The sequence below is a fragment of the Cygnus atratus genome, chromosome Z (assembly GCF_013377495.2).
Source record: "Cygnus atratus isolate AKBS03 ecotype Queensland, Australia chromosome Z, CAtr_DNAZoo_HiC_assembly, whole genome shotgun sequence".
NCBI lineage: Eukaryota > Metazoa > Chordata > Aves > Anseriformes > Anatidae > Cygnus > Cygnus atratus.
The window spans coordinates 78425277-78439862 of NC_066396.1; positions in this window are offsets into that span (position 1 = coordinate 78425277).

The following is a 14586-nucleotide window of genomic DNA, read 5'->3' on the forward strand; positions in this document are numbered from 1 at the left end:
CCCAGCATGCCTGCACCCCCAAGTGGCTGGCTTGCCTTTTTTTAAATTTTATTTATCTTTCTTGAGGGAATAATCCCGTAATGCAGCCCCTTTATTTCACCAATTAGGATAAGTCTAAAGGGCCTAACCACATTTGGTACCAGGAAGCCCTTTTTCCACTGAGAGCCTGTGACTAGCCGCTGATTAAAACGACACAGAAATAGCTTCTTCAAAGCAAGGCATTGTTTATTCAGCCAAAAGCGATGAAACAACAAAAGGCTTTTATGTTTGGTTCTTACCTAAAGTGCAATGACCTTTTGTTTTCAGATTTTCAATAAGTTTTATTCAACAAAATCTCTCTGTCTCCCTCTCTATCTCTCCGGTAGTCACTTCAGACTATCGGACTGCTCCCGCATCTTTCTTGCTGCCGGTTCAGCCAGGGTCCCCTCCAAACACTGCTCCCCACCACTTGCTCCAACACGTTTCAGGGAGGACCCTGACTCCGGGATGCTGCAGGAGCTCCCTTTCACCCAATGGTTCACTCCAGCCCAGTTGTTTTCCTTGGCATGGGGCGATGCAGTGCTCCAGCTCACTGCTGGGAGGTACAGTCTGTTCCTTCCACCCGACTCAAGCGTAGTAATTATTTGCATCTAGATTTTCTTAATTAAGATTTCTGACATGTAAAAGCCAAACCTGCTTATTGTGATAGCAACAGTTTTACTTCGAGACTCCCCATGCTATTAGGCTACAGTCCCAAGCTTCTGCTACATCACCAGTGTTGTCTTCGGGTTTGTTGAGGTTGCAGCACGTCACAGTGCTCTCCACCATCTTCATCCCTGACCACCCCTGACGTGACCTCTCAGTGAAGAGGTTGACCCAGTGTCCTTCTTTGTCCTCTAATGTTCAGAAATGGTGGACTTGTGGTTTTTGTTGTATGCACCTTTCTTGAAGAAACTGTCCCACCTGTCAGTGGGAAAACCTGACTTCTGCCACCATTTATGAGCACCGTAGGTATGTAAATGTAGTTTTCATACAGGAAAACCCAGGACCTGAGACATCTTGAAGGCTATCTTTCCGTCACTTGTTTACATATCTGCAAATCCTTAATGACTTCCCAGCAGATGTAGACACTAGGCTGAAATATGGACGAGATGGGACTGGAATGGCACCAGATGTTGCAGTTCAAGCTGACATTCTCACATTTGGTATGCATTTTAATGCATATGATTCTATGATATGCAGCATATAAATATTGAATTTTTATTTTGTATTCCAATATTTTATATAATGCAAGATTTCCACCTTCTGTCATGGTTGCTCTTAATTTTCTGGAATTTACTACCAAAATGGGCTCAAAAGCTGCCAGGTATTAATCCTTACTCATCCTTTCTTCCTTTTTCTGCCACTCGGTGTATGAACACAACACACAAAGGCCTCTTTTCATTTTCCACACTGTTTCCACACTTCAGGATAATGTGTTTACTAATCACTCAGGGTCAAGAAATCTTTTACATCCAATTCATTTAACTTCTTCCATCTAAGTGATTATCATTGTCTACACAGAGTTTGTCCCTAACAAGATTAGCAGATAGGAACTTTGGGAGCTATCTAAATCTGTGACATCCCGTCCTTGGGCTAAGGATTCCTGCTATCTTGGGGATTTTAAGTGGTTAGCAGAGAGACAGATGAACTATTTCCCTTACAAAGGGAAAACATAGGCTTCTTTGACCCTTGGCAATAGCTATTCCACAGCCAGTAACTTTCCCATTGCTTAGTTCATCTTCCTTTCATTATTACTTTTTTTTTTTTTTTTTTTTGTATTATTTTCTGTCCTATCTCACATGCTTAAATTAGCCCTTTGGAATCATGAAGCACATCAAGCAGGAAAAAAAAAAAAAAAAAAACATTAGAAATGTATGCAGCCATTTCATTTGCCACACTGACCTTGGATAAAAAAGCCTTCAATAAAGCAACAGCAACAACAGATTTTAATGCACAAGATTTAGCACTAGGTACATGATAGTGCTTAAGGTTTAATAACAGTGACGTAAGGTCTAATACTTGTTACACAGAAGACGAAGCAAGTAACTTCTGTCTGTGCTGCAGTCATAAAGAGGTAAGAGACTAAAAGCTTACTTCTATCATTTCCTAACCCCTTGTCAGTTTTAGAAGTCATCTAGTAAACATGAATGTAACCACTGAATTACTCTGTGACACCTTCAGGGTTTCCTGGGTACCAGCTTTGTTTAGGAGATTAGCTTTATCACTGACTCCCATCAAAGCAGTGGCCAGATTTGAGCCTTCTTAAAGCAAGAGATCAGACCAGCTCAGAGCCCTGGGTGTACAGACACAGATTATATTGCCATCTCTGTTATAATTAAGTGGCTACTAAAAGCCACTGCTGCAAACAAGCAGTAGATCTTTCCATAATGTTTTCGAGTAATACATACTTTGTTCATCAGGGATTTGCCATGCACCATTCATCGTAACTGGCTACTCTGATTCTGCAAGTCATTGGCATACATTTGCCTCAGAGACAAGAACAAATACTATGTCTGTCTGTCACCACCACAGCAACACTGCCGGGATCATCCTGCCTCTAAAAAAAGGGAAATAGTTCATTCTTTTATCTCTCCCCAAATAGAGATTGGGCCCCCACTTCTTGAACATGAAAGGTTTCCAGTTAAGCCAACAAGAATTTTTGTTGTGTAAAGCATGGAGGAGCCTTTTTCCCTCAAACCTTACTGGTTCAAAAGAAGTGCCATGTACTGCTGCATCACAGGAATGGGAGAGACGCTGCTGTGTGACACAGGGATCCTCAAACTCGTTGTCAAACAAACCAAAAAAAAAGAAAACTTTTTTTTTTTAGTATTTCTAGAAAGGATGAAACAAAATCAGTGCCGTAATTGGTTTTGATTTCCTTTCTTTTGTCTTGGAAATAAACTTTCACTGAATACAGATGACATATTTAAGAATCTTATGGAGTGGCTAAATGTTGGAGTATGTTTTAAAATGAATCCTTTGCCACCCATAATGTGACTGTAATGTGCATGAGAACATAAGAGAGGAGAAGGGTGTGCTGGCTGAGGTGCAAGAGTAACCCCTGAAACGAGGTATTTCTACAAATTTTTCTACATACCCTTTTGCACACCAATGAAGTTGTGGAACTTGATGCTAATTAATTTCAGCTGAAATTCTTCCCTGCCCACTTGTGAAAGGATGAAAGATAGCAATTTAGGTTTACATGAATGGGGAGCAGTGGTTCTTCCAGCAGCAGTGAGGCAAGTGTAGAGGCATAACATTAATGGCTATCTGTCTGTTCACTGCTCCTGCAGGCGCCTCATCACCAAAAGCACCTGGTGGCTCTGCTTTCTGCATGGGGAGGTGTGAATTTAACGTTAATGTCACTTAACATCTGCAGTGCAGAGGGATAACAAGACAAAGATATACACCGCTAAGGAGCAAGTGGCACACAGTGGGTGTTTGGATGTGGGAGCATACGGGTATGCTGCCCGAGGCCCCTTCGCCCAAAAGACTGGGGGTACCCACAGCTCTTGAGGGGACATGGAGCACCCAGAGTGGCCATGACGCTGCTTAACCCCATGCTTTGTCACCTACAACAGTTTATTATTTGATGCAATGCTTCTGCACTCATTGGTGAGGAGGGCTTGGCATTCTGTGCCTTCGATGGCATGCATTCTGCTTCCAGCTGCAGACATCTGCAATTAGAGGAAAACAGTCAGCAGAAAACACACAAACACACGAACCTATCTGATTGAATAGACCTCAGTCCTTATGAAACCAAGCTAACACACTTCCAACTTTTTGTATTTGTCTCTCTCCCTGCACTGGTGCATGATTCCTGTCTTGCCCATTTACACACTGGCTGCCGTGGTAGGTTTAGATCCTACTGTAAAGACTGTAAAAGATCACGTGCTGCCCTGCTGTTATGGCAATTATAATCATCATCTTTAATGATAATATTAAGTTGTGTTGAATGCATATACCATTTTTAACATCTGTTTAAGAAAAAAAGGGGCAGTTGTTATTTGAAATCTCTACCAAAGTTTGCCCCGTCCCCAAATGTTACAGCCCATCATCACCCTGGGTCATTGCAAAAACATCTGTAAAACACAACCCAGTGAGACAGGTTTGTACAAGCTGAAAGGATTCATTCTGATCCAATATATGTTGCAGTCTTTGAAATCTGTGTTCCCTGGTGTTGCTACCACTGGATCAAATGAGGCTGAAGCTGGATTTTTGCAAAATATCCAAATGTCTGTGGTAGAAGGAATCTGATAGCGTCCAAATGCAGCTTTGTAGAGGCAAATCTAAAGTTCCTACCTTAAAGTACTTAACAACCAAGTCATTTCTTGCTTCAGAGCTACACAAATGCTGAACTTGCAATTTTGCAAAGTTAAATGTGTTTTATCAAGGTCTACATCTTCCTGTTATTTATATTAGAACTCCAAGGTCAACACAACCAATGGATTTGGTGAAAAGTTTTGTTTCAGATGTCTCTGAATGATATTTTTAACCTAGCAAGAATATTCTTTAACCATTTAAATGGCAAACATCTCTGTGGGTGTGTAAGACTGCTTTTCCCTAAATGCTCTCTTGATCCTTCCAACAAACAAGAGTTTATTCCTCTTTTTAAAAAGTATTCTGAGAAAGAAAGAGAGATTTGGCACATAATTTTAAAAATTCTTTTGTCTTACTTTCAGCACTTTTATTGGACAATGAGTTTTAGCAGTTCATTCACACTGTATTTCAGAACCCACGGGAGGAACCATTAAATCACAATGAAGTATTTAATAGAGTTATGCCATCTGCATTTCCGACACTTAGCTGCAAACTGAGCCAGAGATATCGTGATTTCAAAATAAGAGAGTACTATTAGAACCAGGAGACTTTTGACACCTAATCTCTCATGGTGGGATGCATTTAAAATCAACATTGCATATACAGATTTCAGTTACAGGCTTTGTGTGAAACAGTAAGACAACTAAACAAAACTTTGTATTTTTTGTTTCATCTTTTGATAAGATGGCAACCCATCATGACATTTTGTAAACTGTCTAAGTTAGAATTTGGCAATATGAGAGATTTGGGGAATGCTTTAATGGCACTGTAGTGAACTGTCAGAGCCATCCTGTCTCAATGTATGACAACTTTTCCTTGTCACATAAAATTAATCTTGTGATATTTTTTTCTTTTTTTCTTTTTGAGGTAGCTCTGGAGAGGACAGATGGGTATTAGAAGTTCACCAAAGTTAAAATTCACCAAACCCACAACAGCAATGAAAAGTTGAGGAAAGGAGATGTCCTAGTTCAAGTTAAATTTTTGAAAGGTGAAATTTTTCATCTCTGGTAGAACATCTGTATGCAAGATAAAAAGGCCATGCTGATCTAAAGAAGACACAAGATACTCTTGCCTGAGACAAGATGCTGATTTTCCTACCCATACTCCAATTCTGGCAATACAGCTGCTTCATCTAGCTTTCTGGTACATCAATTAAATATCTTGAATATTTTCTGCTCCATGGGGGACTCCTCTTTTTCAATGCGTACTCTGGTTCTCATGGTAATCTTGAGAAAACTTCATTTTGTTTTATTTGATTTTATCTTTATTGACAGTCAAAACATATTTTCTAGCCAAAGTGGCTAAGGGTTGAAGCAACAACACATTAGAGGCTGTGCCAAAGTACAGCATCAACAATGCTTCCCCGAAGGATGCCCACCTCAAGACTGCAGCCAAAAACACAGGGCAAGAAATGAAGCCAATGAGCTAGAGAATAGGTAACAAATAAAATGTTCTATCACAAAATAAGATATATCCATGCAATTCTTTTTCCTATTTGTAGCATTAATTCTTACCGGATGTTGGTTTCAGTACAAGACTTCAGTGAAGGTCTCAGAGCACCTGCAACACCATCTCTTTTGAGCTTAAAATCAGTATATCTCTTCCTGGAGCAAAAGGTTGCTGCAGTATTATTTTATCCCACTAGCAGTCAATTTAACTAATTAAAAAAAAATAATAATCCATAGGTGAAAACAGAAAGAAACTCAGAAACCAAAAGGTTTAACTATGGGAACCCAGAACAAATAAAATTTATAGCATCATTGGTTGGTAGTTTGACGATATTATTCAACAGAAGCCATAAAACATTGTGACTAAAAGTTTCTAATACTATACACAAGTCCTAATACATTAAAATATGTAAATGTTCACATACAATGTTTTATTTCTTCCAAGGTTTTAATATATATGCACTTTTAAATATCTTGAATTGCTATCTGAATGGTGTGTTTATCACATCAAAAACTTTGTTTAATGTCTATAATTGGGAATTTTGTCTTTTAGTTGAGAACTGTTTAAAGGATAATTTCAATCCTTCATTTTTCCCAGTCTGGAAAAACTTCCTATTGGAGAGACTTCCTTACACTTGAAGGATGTTTCTTTATTTATTTTTAAGAGAAGTCACATTCTATTAGATGGACAGAAAAGAATTGCACTTCAATGCCAAATGTTCCTAAATTATATACATTATAATTCCTACCTCTGGCAACTAAAATCCCTAGAGATCAAAGTGGTGGCCCAATCTACTAGTCCCTCTTCCCCAGCCCCGTTAATTTGGATCAGCATGTTTGGATCATCCTTTGCTGATCATCATTGCTGATCATCATTGCGGATTGATCATTGATGATCACTGATGAATTGATCATTGATGAATTGATCATCCTTTTTTACAAGGTTGAAAAATAAACTATTTACACTGAAGTGCAATGAACCAAATAGTCATCAGAGACAGTAAAACTTGCTGTTGTACTTGATCCAGTATAAATTCCCCAGTCTGAACTTCCACAGTGAAAACTGAAGTTTTAGAAAATCTGGAGCTCAATGGCTCCAACACCTACTGGGCAGTCTCCCATTTCACCCAAAGCTTTACTCTGTTAATCTTTTGTAGTTCCTGCTAAATTGCTCTGTCTTTAAGGTTTTTTGTTTGTGTGTTTGTTTGTTTGTTTTCCAGAGTCTCTCCTTATTAAAAAAGTAAAAAAAGATTTTTACTTCAAGAAAAAACAGATTTATTTTCCCCTGATCCATATTTCTTAACCCATTTTCTATGTTGGAAGTGAGATTTCTGGAAGACTATGCTCTCAGAGTCAATCCAGGATATTTATTTTGTTTTGTTTTGTTTTATTTTATTTTATTTTATTTTATTTTATTTTATTTTATTTTATTTTATTATTTTTCCCTTCTAAAATAACTTCTGGAGTCTGGCTATTTGAAAGATGGATGCATGTCCCAGTGCATTGGGAAAGTCCCTTGCCAAATAAAGGCACTTTTGTCTCTCCGTGGCAGAAAGGCATACACACAAATTAGACAGCTATCACTCACAGTGTTGACAAGATAAAGAATAATCAGAATATAGTGGTGAGGAGTCTTTTTTTTCCATTAAAATATATATATATAAATATATGGAGAATTCCCACTAAAATGGGAATCAGAGGTTTCTTTTAATTGGAAGACCACAAAAAGTAACAAGAAATATCATCAAAGATTCAGAAAATGAAAGGGAGGAGATAAACTCATTTAAGAGAGTAAAATGCTGTGATGTGGAGGAAAAATATTAATAAATTATTAGGTGGGGATGGCCTGAGGGTTCTGCCGTATGGCTTCATAGAAGAGGACAGAGATTATCATGGTTGGACCATCATGCAGCCATTGCAGTAGATTTTGACAAACAAACATAATGACGTTACAATATATGTAGGAAATAAGGCTAAATTAGTTTTGTTACTTATCAAGAAACTTTTTGAAAATTACTGTTTAATACAGATGTTTTGAAAACGTAAATGTAATACACTTTGTAAATCTATTTATTGGTTGTAAAAAAAAAGGTAAAAACAAGTATTTCCATTTGCTGTGATACCCAATAACAAAAGAAAAGGAGGTGTTATCCATTAGCAAAGGTTAACATTAAATACTTTGATCATTTGCAATAAATATACATTTAGCCAGCACTTTCACAGACTAAAAATATTATGCATAAAGTTGGTGATATCAGCTATAATAAGAACAGATACTTTTGTAATAGTACAGAGGATTGGTATTTACTAGAGTCCATAGTTAGTATTCTGACTGAACTTTGAATGCTTTTTGTATTCATTTTCAGCCTGCTTTTTGTATTATCTCGTTTCCATCCGCTTTAAAATGTTGCCCATTGAGCTCATTATTTTAGGATGCTAACTCATCTTTATATGTTTTTGTTTGATTCAGTGTTGCTCTTCTAAAAGGGAAAAAGTGCAGCTCTAGGAAGCTTTAACCACTTGAATGAACCAAGGAACATTTCCTGAAGCTCATTTTAACTATGCTAATCAGATTAATTTGCATTATCTGAAACTTCACAAATAAGAACACAAGGCCATCATTCACGAGGAATTTCAGTTACATCAATCATTGTTACACCAAAAATGTCAGTACAAGGAGCAGTGTGATTTACAACGAATTCGTAATGCTTTGTAATATTTAATGGCAACAGTCCAAGTAAATAAACCAAGCAGAGAATTCGCTTAACAACACCATTTAGTGAGTTGTAGTCACATGGACATTCATGACTAAGGTTTTGGAAGAGCACCTTTCAAAGCATATGATATCATACACGTAGCAATTACTGTCTTTGCTATCTGACAAAACAGTTCCCTCCCATCTTTGATATCTTTGATATGTTTTATGGTCTCCAGTATATATTGACAGAAGAAAAAAAAAAGTGTCTTTACTGAAAGGATATTTATAACATCATTAATATTTTTTTTTCCCCATAGTGAAATTTAAAAATAGTTTCACAGTGGACTGGTAGAAACAGATGTGGGTTATTACAAATAATCAAGCAAACCAGAGCCAAAAATGAGAGATGGATATTTGGGTAACAAAACATCAGATTTTCTTCTTGGAATTTAAACATGGGTGATTATTTTTCATTCAACAGCATGGGAGTTATCCGAAAAAATGGAGAACAAAAACCTGAATTTACCCAAGTAATACAAACTGTTTTAGTAACTCATGACATCAGTTTTCCCTACAGTCTCTCACTAAGGTAAAAACACCCTGATTAGAGAGTTTACTTTTACTAACACCTGTGATTTGCCAGCCTTTTATCTCAGTGCTATTCTTTGAAAGATATCCAGATTGACTGACTGGCTGATCGACAGCCTCTCTCCTACACGCCTGTATCTTGTCATCTCTTAATCCACGCACAAATGATCAAAACGCATGGTGCTAAAATATGTGCACACAGCACTGAATCAAACTAAAAAACAATACAAGCAAACTTAATGTAGAAAACCATGGTTTGTTTTCACTGGACAATGTTGAGCATGGTTATGATTGTCTTCCCTGCACCACCACAAGGCCGCTGGCTCACTTTTACTTGTGGGATGGGGGAGAGAATCAGAAAGGTAAAAGTGCAAGAATTTGTGAGCTGAGATAAACAGAGTTAACTAGGTAAAGTAAAAGTTGCACAGACAAGCAAAGCAAAACAAGGAATTCATTCACTGTTTCCCATCAGCTGGCAGATGTTCAGCCACTTCCAGGAAAGGAGGGCTCATCAAACGTAATAGTTTCATGGGAAGACAAATGCCATCACTCCAAATGTCACACACACCCTCTCCCCTTCCCCTCCTTCCTTCTTCTTTACCCCAGCTTTTATTTCTGAGTGTGACACCACATGGTATGGGGTATCCCTTTGGCCACTTAGGGTCAGCTGTCCTGCTTCTGTCCCCTCCCAGCCTGCTGGGCACCCCCAGCCTCCTCGATGGCAGAGCAGAGTGAGAAGCTGAAATGTTCTTGGCTTAGTGTAAGTGCTGCTCAGCAACAACTAAACATCGGTGTGTTATCAGCACTGTTTTCATTAAAAATCCAAAACAGCATCATACAAGTCTCTACGGAGAAAATTGACTCTCTCTCAGCCAAAAACAATGCAATGACATACATACAATAGATTAACAAAAGAAGACACACTTCAACATCTGCTATAAAACCATTTATCAGTATGAAATCTTGTGTTGCCTTTGCTTTAAAACCTAAATACCTAATCAGCAGTTGCAAAACCAATGCAAACAGAATCACTTATATTCTCCTTTATTTTGTGTAGTCAATATTTTCCCTTCTTCCATGAATCAATCATAGATAGGAATTAAGTTTACAGGAAAAGAAGATTACAAAAAAACTGTTCAATAAAAACTAAATTATTCAGAAGAGGGAGGGGCAGCATGTGATAGGGGGCAACATGATAGATTGATCAACAGATATAGCTTTCAACATCAAATATAGGTTTTCTAAAGTTAGAACTTAAAAAAATTCATCAGCTCCCAAATCCCTGCACAAGAATTATTTGTGCTTTTAAACACTCTGTCTTCAACAGTATTTGGAAATACAAGATCCTCCCACAGCCACCTACAAACATCCACCAGTGCTTCAGCAGGAACACCACCAACTCAAAGAAACTTAATTACTCATTCAACAATTTTTATGGCTCATCTCAAGGACACTTGAGTACAGCTGAAGTGGCAATGGCTGTAAGTTTCTGATAGTTTATATGAAAAAAGAAAAGAAAAAGCACAGCTTAACAACATTATTCTCCTCATGTACTCATGTACATTTTTATTCATTCCCACTTCTGGGTTTCTATCTAGCATGTATTTTCCTCCACAATACTGTTTAGAATAACAATACAAACAGCCAAAAAGCATTGTGGCTGGTGAATTAGTATTGGCGGGAAAAAATAAAATAAAATAAAAAAAAATATATATTTTCTTTCTTGAAGATGCAGCAGCCATTCTTAAAATACTTTCTAACATTTATTAAAAGTGACTTGACCTTTACTGCAGTTTTATTTACATTTTTTTAATTTTATGCAAATTGAGTTGTTTATCAAAGGGCATCTTGTATTGATTGTCTTTAGATTTTCTTAGTTTCTTGCATACAAAGATCGAATTCACAATGTTGGCTTTTGCAGCAGAGTTAAGACCTAAATGTTCCTTGTTTTCTGTGGCTATTCTGCTCATGAGTGAAAATATAAGTAAGAAATTGAGATCGTTCCTACCAGATGCAAGACGAATCACATACCATTTACTCTGTTTATGCTGTATAGCTCTTGTAAAATGCATTTAGAGGAAGTAGATATTTAAAAAATATAGTTGCTATCATTTCGCTGTTAGGTGTGTAAAAAGTCAACCTGAATAGGAAGAAAATAAGTAGCTGTGAAGTGCCTGGAAACGATCTGCAATCTACCCTGCAAAACCTTTAGAATATATCTAATATTAGGTGTTGGGAATTGTTGCACTGAGGTGTAGCAGATTCCCATAATACCTAAAATACTCAAAATGCTGAGGTATACAGATTCCTGTGTTTCAAGCTTTTGCAGGAATAAAGGGATTTCTGTCTGCAGGACCCTTCTGCATTCCCTTGCAGGTGCTCAAGGGTAGCTCTGACATAAAACCAATAAGAAGAATAAATGTAGATAACTTTTCTCCCTGTTTTATCATTCAACAAAAATTACTGTTAAATGGAAATAATTCAGAATATTTTAGGTAATACAGATAAGTTAATGCATTTTATTGTTGTTGCTGTTGCTGTAGGGTTAGCAAATAAGATTTTTAAATTTTATTTATTTATTATCATCATACATATATATTTAAAGGCAGGAATACCTCTTCATAAATATTTCATAGAAGAGAGAGTCTTAGGAAGTTAGCTCCCTGACTCAGTCTTTCCCTGTTCTTTCCCCAGAATAATATCATCCAATTTCCTTACAGAAAGGAAAACTATTTACTTCCTTACAGAACCAGCTTCAAGGACCACAGGACACTTTCAGGTACTACCTTAACAGACAGCCATATAATTTTAGTGGGTTTAGTGGCAAGGTTTTAGAAGTGGGGGACTGCAAGAGCAGCCTTTGTGAGAGGAATCCAGCAGCTGCCCCGTGTTAGAGAGGAGCCAGCTCCAGCTGCTCCAAAAGGGACCCCCTACTGGCCAGAGCCGAGCCAATAAGCAATGTCGTTTGTGCCTCTGTGAGAGCAGATTAAAGAAAGGGGAAAAAAATGCTGCACAACAGCAGCTGGGAGAGAGAGAAATGAGAAGCAGCACTGCAGCCCCCAAGGACAGTGCAGCAGGAGGGCAGGAGGTGCTCTAGCCACGCAGCAGCAGTTCCCCTGCAGCCCGTGGAGGAGCCCCCGGTGAAGCAGGTGGATGTGGCCTGGAGGAGGCTGCGGCCCATGGAGAGGAGCCCACGCAGGAGCAGGGGGTCTGGGGGGAGCTGCCGCCCGTGGGGGACCCGTGCTGAGTCTGTTTTGCCTGTGATGGTAATTGTTGAGTGATCTCCCTGTCCTTATCTCAACCCCTGAGCCCTTTCCATCATATTTTCTCCCCCTTTCCCTTTGAGGAAGGGGAGTGAGAGTGGTTGTGGTGGAGCTCAGATGCCCAGCTGGGTAAAACCATCACAATAATGCAAATATTTTAGATAATTATTTATATATGCAAGTAAATATTGTATCTTAAATACTTTCAGTTCGTTTCTCCTTCTCTTATTTATTTATTTATCTATTTATTAATTTTTTTAGGCTTGAGTTCTACTGTCACAAATTTATAAACCTAATCCCCACCTGATTCACTGGCTATATTGTATAAGGTTGCAAATATGAAAAGGTTCCAACTGTGTTTAGGCCGACACCTGGTTCCTCTACCTCTTAATTCTCTGTGCACAGTGCACAGTCTCTCTCATGGTGCACATGAACAGGTTGCTCCTTCCTCAGATCAGACAAACTAAGTACACTAATGTTTCATGTCTTCCATAACTATACATATGTTATCCTCTGATCCCTCAGGAGGTCTGGAGATGCTGCCCTTCTATGTAGTCTGAACATAGTTCTCCTATCTAGTTGTTTATCATAAGACTGTCTCTAGTACAGGTGATTGACAAAAAACAAGACAACTCTAATTCCAGAAGCTGAGTTGGTTTAATGTTTGAAAAACAAGCTGGAGACTGGTATTATCAGTGCTGAGTGTCTATGCAATGATGGTTTATGGCTCACCAAACATGTTGGGATGCTCAGAGCAGTAGGGATGCATGCTCTGGTGCAGCCATGAGCCTACCTGGGCTACTCTGTGGGTGGAGAAAAAAGCAATGACCCAAGCCCTGCTCCTCTTGAGCACAGAGGTCAGCACATGTCCTCCTGGCATACAGGCAGTGCCCTCGGATATGACATACTGCATAGGGCTCCCTAGGGGGATAAGATGATCACCTCCACACAAGTACCGTTTGTCATACTGCAGTCACTGGGTGCTGTTGTGGCAGAAATGTCCACTGTAAAGTGCAGAAGTGAACAGTAAAGGTTTGAAGAACCAGGGCACTATGACATGTTCTCAAATCATGCCGCTCTGGACAATATAAGTGCATCCTGTGTGCATCTATTCATTTTTGTAAAGGGGGATGATATTGATTCCTTACCAGGTAAAGATCTTTGCAATGTGATGAATACCCGGGAGAGTCTCAGAAGCTGCAGTAAAGGAAACGCGGGAATACCTTCAGAGAGATATTTATTGTAAAATTATTAGAAGGACTGGAGCGACGCAGAGGGGGAGAAGCATTGCCAGCAATGTCAAATACTGAAACGAAAATACTGTCTAGCAAGTCACATTAAAAAGGACATATACATCCATTTAATGAGAAATGAAATAACATTAATCCTCAAGTTAGTGGCTTCTTTGAAATAGGCTTAATATGTTGGGTTGAATTTAGGATGAAACTCATGAACCTTCTGTTATTGCTAGCACAGAAATATTACTACTCAGGACAATATTTTGAAATATGAAGAAAGTTTATTGTTACAAAGCTATCTGTGATCTTTGAGAGGCTTTTTTTTTTTTTTTCAGAATAAAATCTTGACAGATTCACGCATTAGTATCAACATCTTTTCATCTGTCCAACTGTCTTAAATGTATGATTAATGTATTTTCAGTTAATGATTTCTAAGATTCTTTGTTATGTCTTGTCAAACTGTAGGCAGACTGCACACTAAACAGATTCAGAAACGTATAAACAAATAATTAAGGATTGTGTCCATTATTTGCTGAACACATGGCAGAAGAGAACACAACAATTCTTTGTTAAGTAACTACTGTTGATAATATGGTATAAATATTCACATTTTTCTATTACTTTTTAAAATAATTGCTAAAACAAGGAAAGGATAAAATTGTTTATGTAGAAAAAAATGTATTAAAACACAAGTTTTTTTGCTTTTTTTCTTTCTTTCTTTTTGAGGGCCCTCTTCCAAGTTTAAAGAATAATAAGGATCAAAAATGTTGTTCTGAGCTATGAAAGAGATGACACTGCTAGCACTAAAATTGTTTCCATGTCAGCTCTGGACCATTTATGTTGAGGCTTTTGCTTAGATTCTCATAGTCCTTATGAAAGGCAGGAAAATACTTCTGGTAAATATGCTTCGGTACTTCTAAGCCATTCATCATGATTGTGCCTACACTAGATTTGGGCTGATAGTTCTTCATTAGGTTCAGTCATTCCAAAAGGTTTTGTTGCTCCTGGTA